This window comes from Lepisma saccharinum, chromosome 1, assembly GCF_977018435.1.
Source record: "Lepisma saccharinum chromosome 1, izLepSacc3.1, whole genome shotgun sequence".
Lineage (NCBI taxonomy): Eukaryota > Metazoa > Arthropoda > Insecta > Zygentoma > Lepismatidae > Lepisma > Lepisma saccharinum.
The window spans coordinates 24642954-24662201 of NC_139229.1; the positions used below are offsets into that span (position 1 = coordinate 24642954).

At 40.7% G+C, this 19248-nt stretch overlaps 1 protein-coding gene across 1 annotated transcript in view; it reads left to right on the top strand.

Annotated features, from left to right (window-relative positions):
• LOC145993845 (isotocin receptor-like) overlaps window positions 1-19248 on the top strand; it is a 931661-nt gene that overhangs the window by 15070 nt on the left and 897343 nt on the right. The gene's annotated exons all lie outside the window — the stretch shown is intronic.

Consider the following 19248-nt stretch of genomic DNA (forward strand, 5'->3'; position numbering starts at 1 on the left):
GAGAGAGAGAGAGAGAGAGAGAGAGAGAGAGAGTTAGAGTGTGTGTGTAACTTAAACCTAAAAGGGAATTGAAACTACTGTACACTTAATTTAAAGTAAACTGTCCAACTACATTGTGAAGGGGAGAGAGAGAGAGAGAGAGAGAGAGAGAGAGAGAGAGAGATATTGAGAGAGAGGGTTAGGGTGTGTGTGTAACTTAGACCTAAAAGGTAATTGAAACTACTGTACACTTAATTTAAAGTAAACTGTCCAACTACATTGTGAAGGAGAGAGAGAGAAAGAGAGAGAGAGAGAGAGATAGAGAGAAAGATAGAGAGAGAGAGAGAGAGAGAGAGAGAGAGTGTGTGTGTATGTGTGTGTGTAACTTAAACCTAAATGGGAATTGAAACTACTGCACACAGAATTTAAAGTAAACTTTCTCACAACATTGTCAAGGAGAGAGAGTGAGAGAGAGAGAGAGAGAGAGAGAGAGATTGAGAGAAAGTGTGTGTGTGTGTGTGTGTGTAACTTAGACCTAAAAGGGAATTGAAACTACTGCACACATAATTTAAAGTAAACTGTCCAACTACATTGTGATTGAGAGAGAGAATGATAGAGAGAGAGAGAGAGAGAGAGAGAGAGAGAGAGAGAGAGAGAGAATGAGAGAGTGAGAGAGAGAGTGAGAGTGTGTGTGTAACTTAAAAATAAAAGGGAATTGAAACTACTGCACACATAATTTAAAGTAAATCGTATGTTGAATCTTAGACTCCAGTTCAGCGAGCCCCCAGTCCTCCCCTGTTACAGAGGGCACATGACTCTAGACAACATTATAACATTACACGTCTTGTAAATGAGAGAAAGGTGATTGAACACACAAACATTCAAGCAAACTGTACAAAACGAAATGTATCTAAGTATGTACTACTGTATATCCATTTAAAGAAAATAATTCCCCGCTACGGGAACATTGACTGGATCTGAAATGCAGAAAAAGCCGCCAAATTCAGATGCCCGAGCATAACTCGCAATGTCTACTCTACACACCTGCAACAAAAATGTCGCGTGGGTATTTTCGACATTTCTCTTCCGAGCTGATCGCGTACCCCCCCTTCAAGTCGTTCATGTATACCCCTGGTGGTACGCGTACCACAGTTTGAGAACAACTGATTTAGAGTGTAGAATATCAGTATTCCTATTGTTTCCGAATTAAGAGGTATTTTGTGAGGAGGCGTTCCCGAGTTGGTCGAAAACTGAACGATGTTCTTTTTTTTTTGGTTGTGTACATCGCATAGAGAAACAACTGCTTTGTCTTCTACCTGCTTGAATACCTTGACGCAATCTGCATTGGATCCGTCCGTGCCAGAACTGGTTTAGCCTCATCAGGAACGTTGTTATCAGTGTACGTACAGGGTCAACGAAGTTAGTAGTAAGGTGGATTTTATACAGCGTATATTGATTCACGAGTAGATTGAATTGTATCTTCTGAAATATGCTGTATATAGAAACAAACTGCCGGAGTACTTGTTGAGGCCAGTGTACAAAGTAACAGGCCTCCTACTAATGTTATTGAATTTCCATTGTCGCGTTACGTGGATATACGTAAGATGTGTTCCCAACAGCCCAACAATCCTATTCGTCTAGAAAAGCTGGGAACAATTTTAAGGCACCTGTAAAAATTTGCTACACTGGAGACTCGGGTTGAGTGATCGGAGGTTAGATTTTTTTTTGCCGTGTCCCTGTATAAAGAGCCTCCCCGATGGCGTAGTGGTAACGTCGTCGCCTTGTTATTAAGGGGTCCAGGGTTCGATACCCGATGGAGGCACATAGCACAGTGGTTCGGATCTCACTTTAAACTGTAGGTCTTAATTGGACTTGAAGCAACAATTCAATCAAACCTTGTATGAAGAGGCTCTGGGCTCTACTGAGCCTCAAATAAATGTGTACCGTGGGGTTAAAGGCAGTCGTGGTCTGGTGCTGATCTCACACATCACCTGCAAAAAATAAATAAAAATGCCGAGATCGAGAATGTGCGAAGCCCTATCTCTACATCCCCTATATGTGCCTTCATTATATGTTGCAAATTGCACAGGGAACTTTACCTTATCTGTAATAATTAAGACAAAAATCTACTAGATACGAAGGACTGGAGAAGGTTGAAAGCAAAGTTTCTACTCAAAACCACATTTCATAACAAATTCTTTGAAGGAAACAATCACGACAGAAGCGTTAGTTTTTATTGCGCAAGGAATGTTTCTTCTAATCCTTCATAACAACGTTATTAATAGATCTTAAATAGAGATCTATTACCATCTAAATGATTACAGTTAGCATAACTTATTGAACCAACATTGTGAATTTGGCAGGTTGAATGCTTAAGAAGATTGAAGAGGCACCTGGTGGCCATTACCGAAACTCTCCCGTCTACTACCAAGGTTGTGAAATTATTTAACCCCGTTTCATCCCAGTTTGCATTCGGGTTCCACTTTCATTATTTCCTTCCCCCGTCTTTATTTACCACGTTGTCCTCCGCGTGGTGTAAAACTTTTATTACCTTTTCACCGCCCGTTCCTCGCAGTTATTGTCGTTCCTTCTCTCCGTACAATGGGGTAAATGAACAGGGCACCAGTGTGGGTTCCAAGAGAGAGACGCTAGATGGCAGGCTATTTTCCTGATCTTTTCGTGAGCCCAGTTTCTTCCTTTTGCATCCTTTTTTCTTCTTTTTATTTCATTTTTATTGCTTCCTTTTTGTTCTTTCCATTTCTTCCATCCCTTTTTTATTCTTTGGTTCTTATTGTACTGTTTTCTTTGTTTCATTCCTTCATCTCGCTTTCATTTATTTATTGTGTCTGGATGTAGTACGGAGCATCCCAAGATGGGAAAGGGAAAGGTTTATAGTAGAGGTACAGCGCTGCGGTCCGCGCATTTTTGTTTTCCAATAATAAAAATAATAATAATAAAAATAAGAGATAAAATAAATAAGAGATTCTCACAATCACAGCACCGTAAGTTTCCAACAGCCAATCAGAAAGCAAGAAAAGAAACCGTATTCACATGTTGACTGGAAAAGAAAAATTCGCCAGCGGTGCCGCGAAGTCTTCCAATGTATTCAATCAATAATATGATTGTTCCAAATATGTGCTTATTTAGTACTTTTTACACATAAAAATGTTTCTGAGTTTGAAATATGTGTTTCTTTTTTAACTTTAGGCAAGCAACTTAACCACACTAACTGAGCGTTGCAAGTGTTAGATAGGCCCACATTCTGACCTGGGCGCGGCGGAAAAATCTAAAGGCGCCGTGAAAGAAAAAAATTGGGAACATCTGGGTTAGTTCATTGTACTCTCCAGCCTAATTATTGCCTATTTTTGGGGAAGCAGGAAAAGGTATATTAAACTCTTGCCTTGACTCATTCTCACCCAACAGGTCGGTATGTGCCGGGGCTTGACTCGAGGTAATACCGCCCGACCCTGTGGCCGAGTGGTTAGCACATCGCGCTGCGACGCCAAGGGTCCCGGGTTCGAATCCCGGTCGGGCTTGGTTGTTTGTGAATGTCCATTCATCAATTTCATCATTTCATCACTCATCCCCATCTTCGCAAATTAGCCAAGAGGCACAAAACGCGAAGTAAAATAAACTAAATCAATCAATCAATCAATCGAGGTAATACCTTCCTGGAGATGAGGCCTACTCGAAAATAGAAAAGGTTTATTAAACAAAGACACCAAAAATAATCTCTTCTACGGAGTACACCCACATTGCTGCAGTCTATGGCGTCTGGACTCACAGCTAGTATAATGTGGGACTTGTGTTGCGTCCTGTCCATGTGTGTTTCATCTTTGCGATTAGTCAAAAGTGACAGAAAAGGGAAGTAAAATGAAAAACAAATCAATCTTTCTTGTGTCCCATTTCTCAACTGCCTAGAGTTTCTACCACATTATTAACCAATTCCGTTTATAAGGAGGAAAAATAATAATAATAAGAAGAATGATGATTCTCCTGCAGTTTTAGTTCATTCCTTACTTTTCTCCTATCTCTCCATTCTTCTTTTCTTATTTTCTTTAATTAATTTTAGCCAATCATTCTTATTTATTTCCTTCGTTTTTTCTTTGTATTGAAATATATATCTTTCTCTCTCTTCCATTTTCGGTTTCTCTACCTTTCTTTTTTAAAAATTATTCCTACTATTCTTCCTTTCTCCTTTATTCTTTGTCTATTCCTCTATTCCAATCCATCTTTTTTTCATTCATTTGTTTTCTTTAATTTTTTCCTGTTTATTTCATTTGCCTATGCATTGCTATCACTGTCTTTGTTTCTTTTCTTTTATTCAATTTTCCTTTCATTCAATTCTTTTATTTTTATTGTGTTTTTGCATATTCTATATTGATCTGTTTCATTCATTCATTGCCCTTGTAACCGAGGGGTGCTGGGTTGGATACCCAGGGGAGGCACATAGTGGTTCGAATCCAACTTTAAATTGCATGTTCAGTCCAGATGAGCCTTCCTGTGCATAAACTGGACTTGAAAACAAATTCAAAACTCATCCGATCCTTGTTTTTGTGTTTTCTTCTAATTTACAACTCATTTCTTCTTTCTTTTTTACTTACTATGTTCTTGTTTAATACTCGAAAGTGTCTCACATTTCTCATGGCAATGACAAAAAACTGGTAGTTTGATAGGTTGCATGTATTCTTCTTCACGGTTTCCGGCATTCGAATATTGTAAGGTTGTAAAAGGATGGTTGGAAAGAACGAACTTTTGGTGTACATATGAAGCCCTCACTTTATTCAACCACTTTAGACCACTGATGCAAATTGATGTAATTTATCTTCCTCTCGGCGTACAGAGAGAGAGGTTGCACAGGCATTCTAATGTCCTAGGATTTATCGCACCAGGATCAGGAAACAGACATTCTCATCCCGGATTTCCACCACGTGCGGGACAAGTAACAAGTGTCACTGGTTCACCTTTTTTGCTGGACAGATCTTCCAGGGCTTCAAGATATAGTTTCGGATTTTACAAATATATACGAGGTGTGTCAAGGAGTTCCGGAACAGTAGAATGTAAAAGGAAATAATGAAAAATAGTTGTGCTGGTCATTTGATTAATTGATTGATTCATTTGCTTTATTTTGCTTCCCTTTTTGTGCTACTTTTGGCTAATTTGCGAAGATAGGAATGAGTGATGATATGATGAAATTGATGAATGGATACTCACATACATCCATGCCCAGATCGGGATTCGAACCCGGGACCCCTGGCGTAGTAACGCGAAGTTCGAACCACTCCTCCACGGCGGTCGGCAATCAAGACTTTGATAATAATAATTTGATTATTATTTATACTATTCAACTCTACTATTTCTACTATTCAGCGCTTATAATTTGGCGCTAAATTTATAAGTGTTGCTTTCATTGATTGAATTGTTGTTTTAAGTCCACTTTATGCACAGAAAGGCTAATCGAGACTGGACCTACAGTTTAAAGTGGGATCCGAACCACTAATGTGCCTCCAACGGGTATCGAACCCGGCACCCCTTGTGACATGACTACACTTAATTAGGGACATAAAGTGACTTTTGCGCCACCTTGTATCTATTACTACGGACAAGCTGTGGGGGCATGTATATCGATGGTTTTCAACCTCTTATACTCAATTCTGCTTACATTTCTGTACATGCCGAGATCCTATCGTAGTGCTCGCCTTGTAATCTAGGGTCCTTAAGTTCGTGTAATCTAGGTTCGACGGTGGTTCGGATCCTACGTTAAACTGTAGGTCCAGTCCCGATTAGCCTATCTGTGTGTATACTCACTGACATTTAATGGGATTCTTAGCATCAAAAATACAGGGTGTTTGAGCTAGAGGTATACAAAAATATACACATATAACTTATTTTAGCATCTGTAAAGCTTATTAAGTTTCTTGTCCCGTTCTTGTTCAAAGTAACTCAGAAAGTTTTTATGTACGCTGGTACACCTCAATGTGGGCACAATTTGTGTCTCGACAGATATCCAAATAATAATGAAGCTCGTGCCAAGTGTTGACCAGCATGTGAGGCGTTATTAGCGCAACGATACGCTGCCTCAAATCACCCAAATCGTGAACTTGAATGAAGCGCAATGATGAAGAGTGTAATGGTGCCAAATCTGGAGATCTCGGTGGCCCGTCGTGTTGAGAGCCGTTCTCATGCTGTTTATGCGCATGCGTGACTCAACAGCGCGATTGATCGTCCTCTTCGCAACATCTTAATTGTCCGCCCTGAAAAAATTCAAAGTCCTGAATTAGTTAATTTGGCAACATAGCACCTCAGAGCCAACATATACTAGCCAACTTTGCAACAATTCTTCTCTCTAAAAAAGAAATGCTCTTTTGATTTTTTCGAACTCTTTCACATTCTACGAAGTTTAAAACCCTAAACCAGTAATACAATACCTAAGTAAACAAAAATCGCAAGTAGAAATACGAATGTAGAAAAAAAATGGATTTCCCATTTTAAAATTGAAAATAGGAAAATGTATGTGCAGTTTGAAACACTGAACAGGTTCTCCTCCACCTGGAGAGAATTGTCGTCGCATCTGAATGCATAGAAGCAAATTTCTCACGATTTGAAGCGAAATTTCAGTAAAGATACCTTGCACAATACCGGGCGATTCTGTGATTGTTTCCACTGAGATCAGCATGTTTTAAGAAGTTTTACGTTAGTAATCCCATGGAGCAGTTGGTTAGGCTGTCACCCTATTATACTTTTTCGTCAAGAACGAAACATCGCAGGTTCGAATCCCACCCTCTTCTGTTTCTTCTGTAGCGATAATGTATATAAGAATATAATGAATAACTAAGTATTTATGCAATCCTCGAGGAATGCTTCTGCCCAACTAGCTTGATTATTCTTTGGCGCAGTACTCATCACAAGTTCAGCGATGCTCAATGATTGGCAGGATTTTAGGCAACATATTTTATTTCATTCAGATGTCATAAGTTATGTTAACACACATTAAATAATTTATATGTCGTAAATATCTGTTGTAATCAAAGGGTCCCTGGTTCCCGGCGAAGGTACATTGTAAAGTGGTTCGGGTTCCAGTTCAAACTGTAGGTCCTGTCCAGATTATCCTATCTGTGCATAAAGTGGACTTTAAAAACAATACAAATGCATATACAAGCAGTATGTATGCTCTTTTTTATTCGCGACTAATGCACTAATGCGGAACAAAAATGTAAGTCGGATTTTCCATGATGCAACCACAAATTTTATGCTATTCAACGTTTGAAACTTTCCACCTCAGAATTTACTTCGCGTGTTTCTGCGCATTCCATGTTGCATCTCGCTTACTACGATTCTATATGCCTTTCAAAAATACTGGATGTAAATTGCATAAATATCAATCAACGGAAATTTTCCAGAAATGTAGACAGGCATTCTCGTCCAAGTTCATTTCCTGAAAAAGTTTCTGTAAAGAAGGCGTTTTGAACCCATGACCTTCCATTCCGCAAGCGAACACGATCCATCTACGCCACCCTTCTCATGTTACTTTAAGCACTCCGTTCGAGGGATGAAGATAAACACATTTCTGTAGTAGTTTAATGTGAAGTGAAAAGTCTTATGCTCGAGTCTTTAGGATAGCTGGGGACAGCTTGTAGGATTAAACATTATAGCCATTGAAGAATTTGGAGGGATGGCGGCGGCTTACGTAAATTTTCCGTGCTAATATATATAATTATACAGGGTGTCCATAAAGTCTCACCCACCATGGGTATTGTGAAACAGCTGTAAATAAGACGAAATGGCGAAACACGTATTCCATGATGTTCAGGAGGAAACGTTTTGAGGCCAACCATTCCCTACACGTGCTCCTCATAAGGGGGTAGGCTGGGATCGACTCAATTTCTTCAAATAGGAAGGGGGTTCGAAGAATATGTCGTTTGAAAGGTCTTATCATAACAACAATAATGCAGCAAATCCGGAATCTCTACGTAGCTCCAATTGATAATAGTGAAATCAAATGTGGAACATGACCAGCATTGGACAGGACTCCAACTCCTACAGTAGTAATCCGAGAACACAGAGCTGGAAAAATGTTCCTACACTGTAGCATGATTCGGAGATATCCTAGCAGTGTCTACAAATTACGTACACCCCCCCCCAAAAAAAAAGAAATGGCAAGCGTCCGTACACAAAACCGCATAACATCGCGCCCCCTGATATTGCTACCAGGAGGACATGGACCGACATGCACAATCGCAACTCAAGGCAAATTGTGAAGGAGGCACGTAGTTACATGTACAATCTCAAGTGAAGACAAATGGGGGGGGGGGGGGTTACAAGATGTTACAACACGTACACCACTAAAAGTTAAATTGAGCTTACCTACTATTTACAGAAGATGTTCGAAATGAGCCCCATTGACTTCTTGACAGTAGAACAGACGAGTAAGAAATGCACGTCGCACTTTGCTGAACGTGTCTGCTGAAATGTCTCTACATGCTGCTACTGTTCTTTGTTGCAGATCAGCAAGACTACTAGGTTCTGTTTTGTACACAACAGATTTAAGGTGTCCCCAAAGGAAAAAATCGTTCGGAGACAAATCAGGCGATCTCGCAGGCCATTCGATGGTACCACGACGGCCTATCCACCTATTGGGATAATGTTCGTTGAAGTACTCACGTACGTCCCGGTTGTAGTGTGCAAGACATCCATCTTGCTGAAAAACGATATTGTCCGCATCAAATTCAGGCGCACCGTTGACATCGACTGAGTTTTCTACAAGGTCCGTTACCAAGGGATCCACTGTGTCACGTAGAATTTGCAGGTACAGATTACCGTTTAAATTGTCATTAAGAAATAAGGGTCCAATTGTGTGGTTTCCTAAAATACCTATCCAGACATTAACCTTCTCAGGTCTTTGCGTATGGCCTTCCCTCACAACATGGGGATTAACATCTGCCCATACTCGAACATTGTGTTTATTAACACAGCCATTTAGGAAAAAAAGAACTTTCGTCACTGAAACAGATGTTGTGTAAGAAGTTCTCGTAGTTAGCAATCCTGTCGCACATAATTTCGCAAAACTCAATTCGTCTATCAAAATCATCATCTCCTAGTTCTTGCTTTATCTGCATTTTGTAACGATGAAATTTGTGTAATTTTAACACCTTACTGATAGAACTCCGTGGAATGTTACTTGCTTTTTCTATTTGTCTGAGAGACGTTTCAGGGTTTACAGTCACGCGTCCTATAACTTCCAACACTGAGCCGTCCTGGAAGTCGTCTGTCATTGACGCTTTGCTTTCACGGAATTTTTTCACAAGGTCTGAAATATACTCATGGTCAATACTAGGGCGTTTGGGATATAATTCGTTAAATCGTCTAGCAGTGGCACGGTAGTTTCTGCAACATTCACCGAAAATAAAGATAATTTCCACTTTGTCTGCGCCAGAACGCGCCCTTCCGGCACCATTCATTTTTCTCGTCGTTGCAAACACTTTAACCACCAATACACACACACGCACAAACAGCACCACAGTAACGGAAGATACAGGAAACACGTTAGTAGAACACAGTGTGTACGACACTACAGGCCCGTAGCTAGAATTGCTCTCCAGGAGGGGCTCACGGGTTATCGGGGGGGCTTTGTAAATCAAGTCCGTTTTCAAAAGTTTAACAGTGTTAAATGAAGGTAAATTATTTGTGTGTGTGTGTGTGGGGGGGTGTCATTATATTAATATAAAATTTAGAAATATCACACAAATAGTATATTTTTCTATAGGCATCTTCTAAAACATCTCTTGAAGTGTTAATTAATTACATACTACACACTACTTTTGATGATACAGATATTTATATAATACAAAAAAAATGCACAATATTCAATCATAGTGCCTACCGTACATTCCACCCCCAGCTGAAGGATAAAACTTCCCTCCTTTCCCAAATCTTAGGAACTGTTAACCTTTGATGCAGATATGGAAGGAATGTGGATGATGACGTCAAAGTCACAGATTTCTGTCTAAACGGGAGACCGCAACAAGGGCAGCAAAGGTATGGATAAAGAAGCTCCTCTGTGAAATAACATTCTATAGCCAAATCTTCTAAATACTTGCCGCTACTTCGACTTCAGCTCATAAACAAGATAAAGTTTATGTTCTGTGAATTTATCCTTCACCAAGCTGTGAGCAAAATAATATCTGCTGTCTACATTTTCACTCTTCACTGCAAACAAATTATACAAAATAGTTTTACCTAATGTCACGGGGTAGCTCAGCTTGGCTACTGCCGTGCTATGCAAGAACTTTCTAAACTCTATACAACCTACTAAATACAGGTTGTCTACAAATGATTGAAGCAGTTTCACAATGTTACTGTACGTGTATTATTGAACATATTGTGAAGTAACTTTACAGTTTTGTAGAGAAACTCAACAAGTTTTGTGACATAAGTGTTCCATATGGCCCCTCTTCGTGATTCTGCAGACATAAACTTTATAATCAAGTTTTTCTCAAACGCGATGAAGCATTAGATCACTCGGTAATGGAGGCACAAACACTAGATCCTTCACATAACCCCACACACAAAAAAGTCAACATGAGGCAATGGCAGCAGTTGTGGATCATCATTTCCACAACGACCGCCCATCGGTTTGAAAATCTGGTGGTTAAGATTTTGTGGACATCGCTATGGAACTGGGGCGGAGCACCATCCAACTGTGGCATGAGCCAATTTCCTAACATGGCAAGATACCCGTATTCTGTAATGGTTGTTCGCTGAAGAAGAAGGGGCCGTAAACTCTAAATTTTGAGATTAAACAAAAAGCATTTAGTTCCGGAAAGTCACGAATATGCTCAACAGCGACACGGCGAACAGAAAATTCCCATAACTTGTAATGTGTATCGAAACTTGTTGAGTTTGTCTACAAAACTGCAAAGTTACTTCATGATACGTTCAATAATACATGTACAGTAACATCAAGAAACCGCTATTAATCATTTGCAGACAACCTGTACTTTCCGCTACTTTGACTTCAGTTCATAAACAAGATGAAGGAATGTGATAGCTGATCTTCGTTCTGTGAATTTGTTCTTTCATCAAGTTATGACCACATAATATCCGCTGTCTACATTTTCACTTGTCACTACAAACAAATTATACAATAGTTTTACCTAATGACCAGGTGCTAACAACAATGCAAGGGGGGGCTGACAACGATGCCAGGGGTGGCTGAGCCCCCCCTGGCCCCTGCCTGGCTACGGGCCTGCGACACTACAACGTCCAGTATTTCGAAGTCACTTCGAACTTTTGCGGTCTGTTTGCTTACGAGAACACAAGCAGAATGGTCCTGTTGAATCTTCATCGCGGTAGTAACACTGGTTACTTGGTCTGGTTCGATACTCCGTCTGCATTCTCCTTCAAAGAAGTGAATGGGGCTCATTTCGAACATGTTCTGTAAATAGTAGGCAAGCTCAATTTGACTTTTAGTGGTGTACGTGTTGTAACATCTTGTAACCCCCCCATTTGCCTTCAGTTGACATTGTACATGTAACTACGTGCCTCCTTCACAATTTGCCTTGAGTTGCGAGTGTGCATGTCGGTCCTTGTCCTCCTGGTAGCACTTTCGGGGGGGGGGGGGGTGATGATATGCGGTTTTGTGTACGGACGCTTGCCATCTCTTTGGGGGGGGGGTTGTACGTAATTTGTAGACACTGCTAGGATATCTCCGAATCATGCTACAGTGTAGGAACATTTTTCCAGCTCCCTCTGTGTTCTCGGATTACTACTGTAGGAGTTGGAGTCCTGTCCAATGCTGGTCATATTCCAATTTGATTTCACGCCATTGTCAATTGGAGCTGCGTAGAGAACCCGGATTTACTGTATTAATGTTGTTATGATAAGACCTTTCAAACTACTTTTTCTTCGATCCCCCCTGATATTTAAAAAAAATAAAAATGAGTCGACCCCAGCCTACCCCTTTGGGGGGGCCCGGGTAGGGAATGGTTGGCCTCAAAACGTTTCCCCATGAACATCATGAAATACGTGTTTTGCCATTTCTTCCTATTTACAGCCATTCTCACATTACCCAGGGTGGGGTGAGACCCTGTATATAATAATATAATAATAATATATTGCCATATTCCCACTTTATAATACTGGAAAATCAGATTCATATTCGAAAATGACTTTGAGACCAATGACGTTTTCCACCACGAAAGTAGGGTTTCCATCGTTTGAAGTTCGTTAACATGCACTTACAAGATTTTACATTGTTTTATGTTCACTCGTATTTTATATTTCAGAAGTTGAATATCCCCTTTCCTCACTCTCGCTCTCTTTCTACAGTCTTTGGGAAGGTTGAAGTTTCTTGGCAACCGGGTGCTGGTTCAACTGCTTCTTTTTCGCTTTCAAAATTCTACTTTCAACAAACAAGAAAATGCTTTGTAACTAGACGATTGTTTGTTCAAAACACGGCATTTACACACCATTTACAAAATGTGGCAAAACACCAATTGAAATGTTCACCATTCTTCCCTTTCAGCGTTTATCGATTTTTGGTTGAATGCGCTTAGACTTAAACATTGTAATAACATCACGTGTGCATTGGATTCTTCAAACTGGCAGCTAATGCGATCTACTTGGAGAAGAGGTAGTGTGCTTGTTTCTGACGGGGGTGGTCGTGGGTTTCGATTCTCCACCGAGGCAGGATTTTTTGCAGGAGTAAAATATTGGGCATAAAGTTTATCCACCTTGTTGGCAAATTAACGTTGGTCACTGTATTTCACGAGGTGCAAGAAAGATGTTCAGCATTTCCGGAAGCTATTTCCATTGTAGGAAGAATTCATGTGCCACGTGGAATGCGCAGAATCAAGTTACGTAGAGCTAATGTGGTGGTTGTTTTGAATGTTGCGAAATTAATGGAAAGCTTTTTAGATCTAATACTTTCTGTTGAAATAAGACAAGTATTTTGCATACAAAGCAGTGGCGAATTAACAATCATTCTCAGGTTTTGTATCTTTTTTGTCACTCACTATAAATAGTTGTTAGTAGTTTTTTTTATCGCATCGGCTCCGTCACAATAGACATTTACTTACGTTATTTGACGGTTTGCTATTACTTTTCGACGCATCGGAAGATAGAAGTGAGGGATTATGAAGGAACGGACAGAACATAACAAATCTTAGCAATATGAACTCATTAAACTCTCCCCTTCGTTACAGTGTTGCACTGCATTACTGCTTAATATAATTGTGTGTGTGTGTGAGTTAGTATATAGAAATAATACATATTTTAGGTGTCAGTGAAGAGCATAAACAATTCATATCTTAAATAACATTACATGCAGCATCCTGAATACATGTATGTGATATGCGAATTAGTCATAAAGTGTGTGTCAACACAACGTATGAAGAATGGCTAAGAAAGAAAAAAGTTTTAACCTGAAATCCTGGCAATCAACAGCTTCTAAGGCAAAAAATGCGCAGAAGGAACGTCCCTCAACTTGCTCATCGGATAGGCTACATTTTTGAAACATTCTAATACCAACGTTATCTGTTCAGCTCAAAAAAAGGAAGAGAGGAGAGGGTAGGATTTGAACCCGCGACCTTTATTTCTTGACGAAAAATAACGATAGCAGCGTATAACCAACAGCCCTATATTAACTTACTGGCATTATGCCTTTAAAAACACGTCGACGTTTATGAGAACATCCATCTTCCTGTGTTCCAAGCACATTTTCTCGACAAGTCGCGAAAAATATTTTTTGAGAACTGTTCGATATTATGCAGGGTATTGTAAATAAAATGTCGCATAAATTCCTCATAAATTTGCTTCTTTCTGCTCAAACTTGATGGCGATTTCCTCCAGGAGGAGATAAACTATTCTGTGTTTCAATCTTCTCTGATTTCAAGTCCAGCAAGCAGAACCGTAAAAAATCCTTTACTATTTCTGTCTTATTGTGTATTTTAATAACGGTTTATAGTTTCTATGTTCATGGAATGTATGAAATTGAAAACATTTCACCTTAGCCTTTTTTGTCTAGTTGAGGGATCAACTCAAAGTTGGCTACTCTCAGCTGGGTCTGAAGTGCAATGTTGCTAAGTTTAAGAATTCGGAACTTGGAATTATTTCGGGGCGGTCACATAAGATGTTGCGAAGAGTACAAGTGGGCTACTGAAATCTGGAAACGATGGTATATAAACTGAGCTTCACTACGAGACAATATAAGGACCGCATTATAAGCAGTTATTTTTGTATACCTCAAAGTTGGACACCCTGTATACCTGACTGTACAATGAAATCTGGTCCGCGACAAGTTTCTTATAAATATTTAGCTTCCATGTTCTCAACTCCAGTTTTTATTGAGTTTTCTCTGTTGGAGAAAGTTTATCATAATCCTTTTATAGTTCATTAAAAGTTCAAAAGTTTCTTGCGATAGTAAGTCGAGAGGAAATGTTTAGCTTCCAATGCAATTAACAATGCTTTGTTGTTTCATTAAGTTAACTAGTTATTTAATCTTTGTCTTATTGTGTTAGTTAAGCCAGAGTTATAATAGTAAATCTGATTATATTCATGAATATCCAAGATTTAAACCGAATACAAAGCTGAGACTTTTGATTCATAGCGATTATCACACTATCTTAATAAAAGTTGTACAAAATTAAGGAAGATGTAGATGTGTTGCTTTTGCTTGACTTCCCAACAGATGGCAGGATCAATATGCGAATTAAATCCTGCTGTTTTGTGTTAGAATGGAACATGATTACACGTTCTTTGTATACAAAAGTCGGGAATTAATCTTTAATTATTTTCTTAGTGAATATATAAAGGAAAAAGGGCTCGTGAGATTCTGCTTGAGATCTTTTTGATAAGATACTGTTACAATTTCTGAGAAATATTTTTACACATAGCTCCTACAGCATACATCCTCCAAATGAGGTTACATGATTACACGTTCTTTGTATACAAAAGTCGGGAATTAATCTTTAATTATTTTCTTAGAAAGGAAAAAGGGCTCGTGAGATTCTGCTTGAGATCTTTTTGATAAGATACTGTTACAATTTCTGAGAAATATTTTTACACATAGCTCCTACAGCATACATCCCTCCAAATGAGGTTACTTCATATATACCAAGGTGATCCAAAAAGGCCGCCCCTTTTCAATTGGTGAGCATAACTTTATTTAGGCGAATAATTGCAAGCTACAAGGACAGAAGTGTTGCACAGACATGGGAGTTTGATACAAGATATGTCAATCAGGTTGTGAATGTCACATCACATCACGTCTCACTTAAGTTTTGAATATAACATCGCTCAGGTGAGCACCACCGTTGTTGGAGCACTCATGAAGCCGAGCCACGAAGCTACGCCGCAATGTATTCTCCAGCATAGCAACCGGAATAGCAGCGATTTCACGGCGGATGTTCGCCTCCAGTTCCTGGATCGTTCCTGGGCGGGTTTCGTAGACCCGGGATTTCAGGTATCCCCACAAGAAAAAATCAGCTGCCGTTAGATCCGGCGAACGTGCCGGCCAAGCCACGTCGCCATATCGGGAGATGAGGTGGCCGGGAAAAAGGTCGCACAATTTGGCAATGGACACACGGGCTGTGTGTGCCGTTGCACCGTCCTGTTGGAACCATGTGATCAGATGAAGGCGTTGGAGTGCCGGCACGAGAAAGTCTTGGAGCATGGTCACATAACGCTCTGAATTGACAGTACACGTGGCACCAGTGGCATCGCGAAAGAAGTATGGTCCGATGATTCCTGATGTACTGATCCCACACCACACAGTTAACTTGGGACTGTGCAACTCACGCTGATGCAATCGCCGCGGGTTTTCTGCACCCCAGAAACGGCAATTCTGTTGGTTGACCGACCCCGATAGCAAAAAGTGTGCCTCGTCAGACATCAGAAGGTTGTCGACAATGCGTGCATCTTGTGCCCACATGTCGAGAAACGTGTCACAAAACTGAACACGTGCCACTTTGTCGGCTGCGGTCATTGCTTGCACTACTTGCACCTTATACGCTCGTGTATGTAAATCCAAGTGTAAAATGCGATGTAAACTGCCATACGTCATATGCAATGCTTGCGATCTGCGGCGCACTGATCTTCGTGGACTTCTTTGGATGTCATCCCGCACACGGTTGATGTGTTCCTGTGTCCTTACAGCTCGGGGTCGTCCAGGAGACGACCTGTGTCGTACTGAACCCTCCTCGTGCCATTTCGCTACCCAGCGCCGTATGGTGTGTTTGTCCGGTGCGTCTCTACGCTGGCCTAGTCAGCGGAAAGCTCGTTGGGCTGCAACAATGGACTTGCTTTTTATAAACAGCTCTACCGCGCGAACACGGTCTTGCACATTCCACTTCTCCATCGCAACTGATTCTCCCACTATTCGTGAATACGCTTCACTGCCGCCAGCGCGCGCCGGCCAGTGTTGGCTTTGCAGTAGCCAATTGAAAAGGGGCGGCATTTTTGGATCACCTTGTATATATACTCTCAGAAATCTGTTATTCTTATTTGCCTCTTATTTCCTTATTCTCAACGAACGGTTCGCCAGGTGCTCGGGCTGCCTGATATTGGTGTATTGCAGGGAACTGAGTCCTGCTCGAGAAGAAAAAGTTCAAGTTATCTTCCGAGAAATATTTCATTATGCACAGAAATGCTAATCGGGACTGGACCTACAGTTTAAAGTGTGATCCGAACCCGGGAAACTTTCGAGCAGGCAAACCAAATCAAGTGTTTGCTCAAGCAGTGACTCTAAAGGGCCCGACCAATGAACACGTGCGAGGGAGTGGGATTGCGTGGAGGGGGAAAGTGACTGCAGCTATCAGCCTCTGTAGCAGCATGTTCTGCTTCGTTCCGCCCACGCACTTTCTCCCCTTCTCTACCGTTATGCGCGGCCTTCATCCTCGGGACAGAGAATATGTAGCCCCTTCTGGTTCGCTGCACTTTTTGACTCTCTCTGTACTCGCGGCGCGCGTAGTTGGTTATAGTGGAACCGCAAGGAAAGAAACCTGCGCAGAACCTCATCACAGTGGTGGGTGAGGAAAAGGACGGGGGGAAGGAACCTTCAGTGCGGCTCACGTCAGTGTTGCCAGACCTATTGATTTTTCGGGAGAATTCCTTAATAAACCTTATGGAACCTCCAACGGCCTGCTCAAAAACACGTTTCCTGCTCATCTTACTTGAACATGGAGGGGAGAGATAGACTGGAACTCCACTCAGCCATGAAAAGTGCTGTTTGAACTGTGAAATTATGCCAAACGATACTCAATTGTGCTAGGACATTATTATTTTTTATTACTATTACTACATTACTATTTTTAGATGGTTGTATTTTATCCCACCCGAAAATCTATTTCTATTTTAGTTATTTTACTTCGCTTTTGTGCCTCTACGGGTAAGTACGACAATATGGATGAATGCAAAACTGATGAAATGGATGAAGTGACCTGGCAACACTGCCCTGAGCACGGATAACTGAAGGGAAGATGCGCCAACGCTTTTGACCGAAGGTTTTTTTTCCTTGTGGTCGAGGTACGGACGGTGCAACAGCGACTCGTGTACTTCGTTGATTTGGTGTCAGGTAGTGTTTTTGGTGTCTGCACGCTTTGCACTACGTTCTGAATTTGAATTTAAAATTTTTGGGTGCATCAGCACTTGCACTTGCACCCGTCTCATTATACAGGGTCCAGCCCATTACCATAACAAATAGCATAACTGTAACGTCGCATAACTAAAATATTAAAATATTCTGACTTGGGTTAAAAGCTGAGGCTGTAAAGGGACACTCAGCACACACAAGGACAAAACACAGGATAACACGCAAAATTATACTGGACATAGGGCCAATCGCCAGAGCCTCGTTCGTCTGCAAAATGCAGTCCAGGGTACACTACGTTCTGGAACGGTGTAGTGTGTGGTATATGAACGTTTAAAGCAGCAGATAGGCATTCGTTGAATCTTCTGAACTTGAACACCGCTTATAGTCTACTTGGTTGAACGTCATTTCCTTGTACACCCAACGGCGAAAGAAACAGTAGGCGAATTGTCCACCACCATTTTAATTCGGTCTGTATTACACAATGTGATGACAATGAATTGAAATAATGACGTCAATAAGCAGAGAATAATGTCTGCTTCGAACGAACATAGTGTCATTCCTTAAAAAAAAACACAGAGGATGTAGAATGAAAAAGTAATTAAAATAGCGGTGGACAATTTGCTTAGCATTATCTTTGCCGTTGACTGTACCAGCTGACACTGGGATACACCTGCATTACACCTAGTGCAAAAAAGTGCAGCGAAGTAGACGGGGCTTGTGTGCCTACCGGGTATCGAACCCAAGACCTCTTGTTTACAAGGCAATGACTTTACCACTACGCTGTCGGGAAGGCACTGGTTCAAATATACGTGAACATCAAGTAAGAGTAATTATCCTTCATTGTTCCTTGTACTTTAGTTCAAATGTTACACGAGTGGCCTTTGAGACGAGATGATAGCATCTTGGCCAAAGATGTCATCCTTATGGCTAAAACAACCCCGGTGCCCCCATTATGCAGATGAAATGACTGCACTTGAAAACAAAGGCACGCTTGTGTTGTTGATGTTGTCTTGATGCAAATCTCTTTGAACTTCGACGACTTGCTTCATGTAGGTCAGGCATCAGCAAATGGATGCGGGCAAGGCATGCTGCGATGCTGAATGCTATAGTGATTTACATGATGTCAAGGGCCACACTGAGTGCACCTGCAAAACTCTTGGCTTCATGACAACATGAAAGTATGATACTTGGGAAGTTGCAAGGCTAAACGTCAGGCATCTACCCATGGGCGTATATATAGTTCAACTTTTGGTCTGATTAGAGTTGCTAAGTTCATCATTGTTTCTAAGTAGTTTCTATGCTTTGGATTAAATTTCATTCAAGTTCTCAGAACTCCGTTTTTTTTAATATGTCTATTAAGTTATTTTTATGTTAAGAGTACTGAACAGTCTAACTTTGGAGGTGCCCAACATAATCTTGCACTGCATGAAAACAATTTGATTAGAATAAGTGGAGATGATCAAACTCACCACAGATTACACAGTGAAGAAATTGAAGAGGTTGCTGAAATATTTCTCTACATTTCTACAAGTCACGCAACTTAGTATTTACACTTTTCTATTCATCTTTTGTCAAACAACTTGAGAATGTTACGGTGTATCCCTGGTTTTCTTGCACTCCGTTTTTTAAAAACCAAATTTCTTTAAGAATACTCGAGGGGGAAAACATAACTGATTTGACAG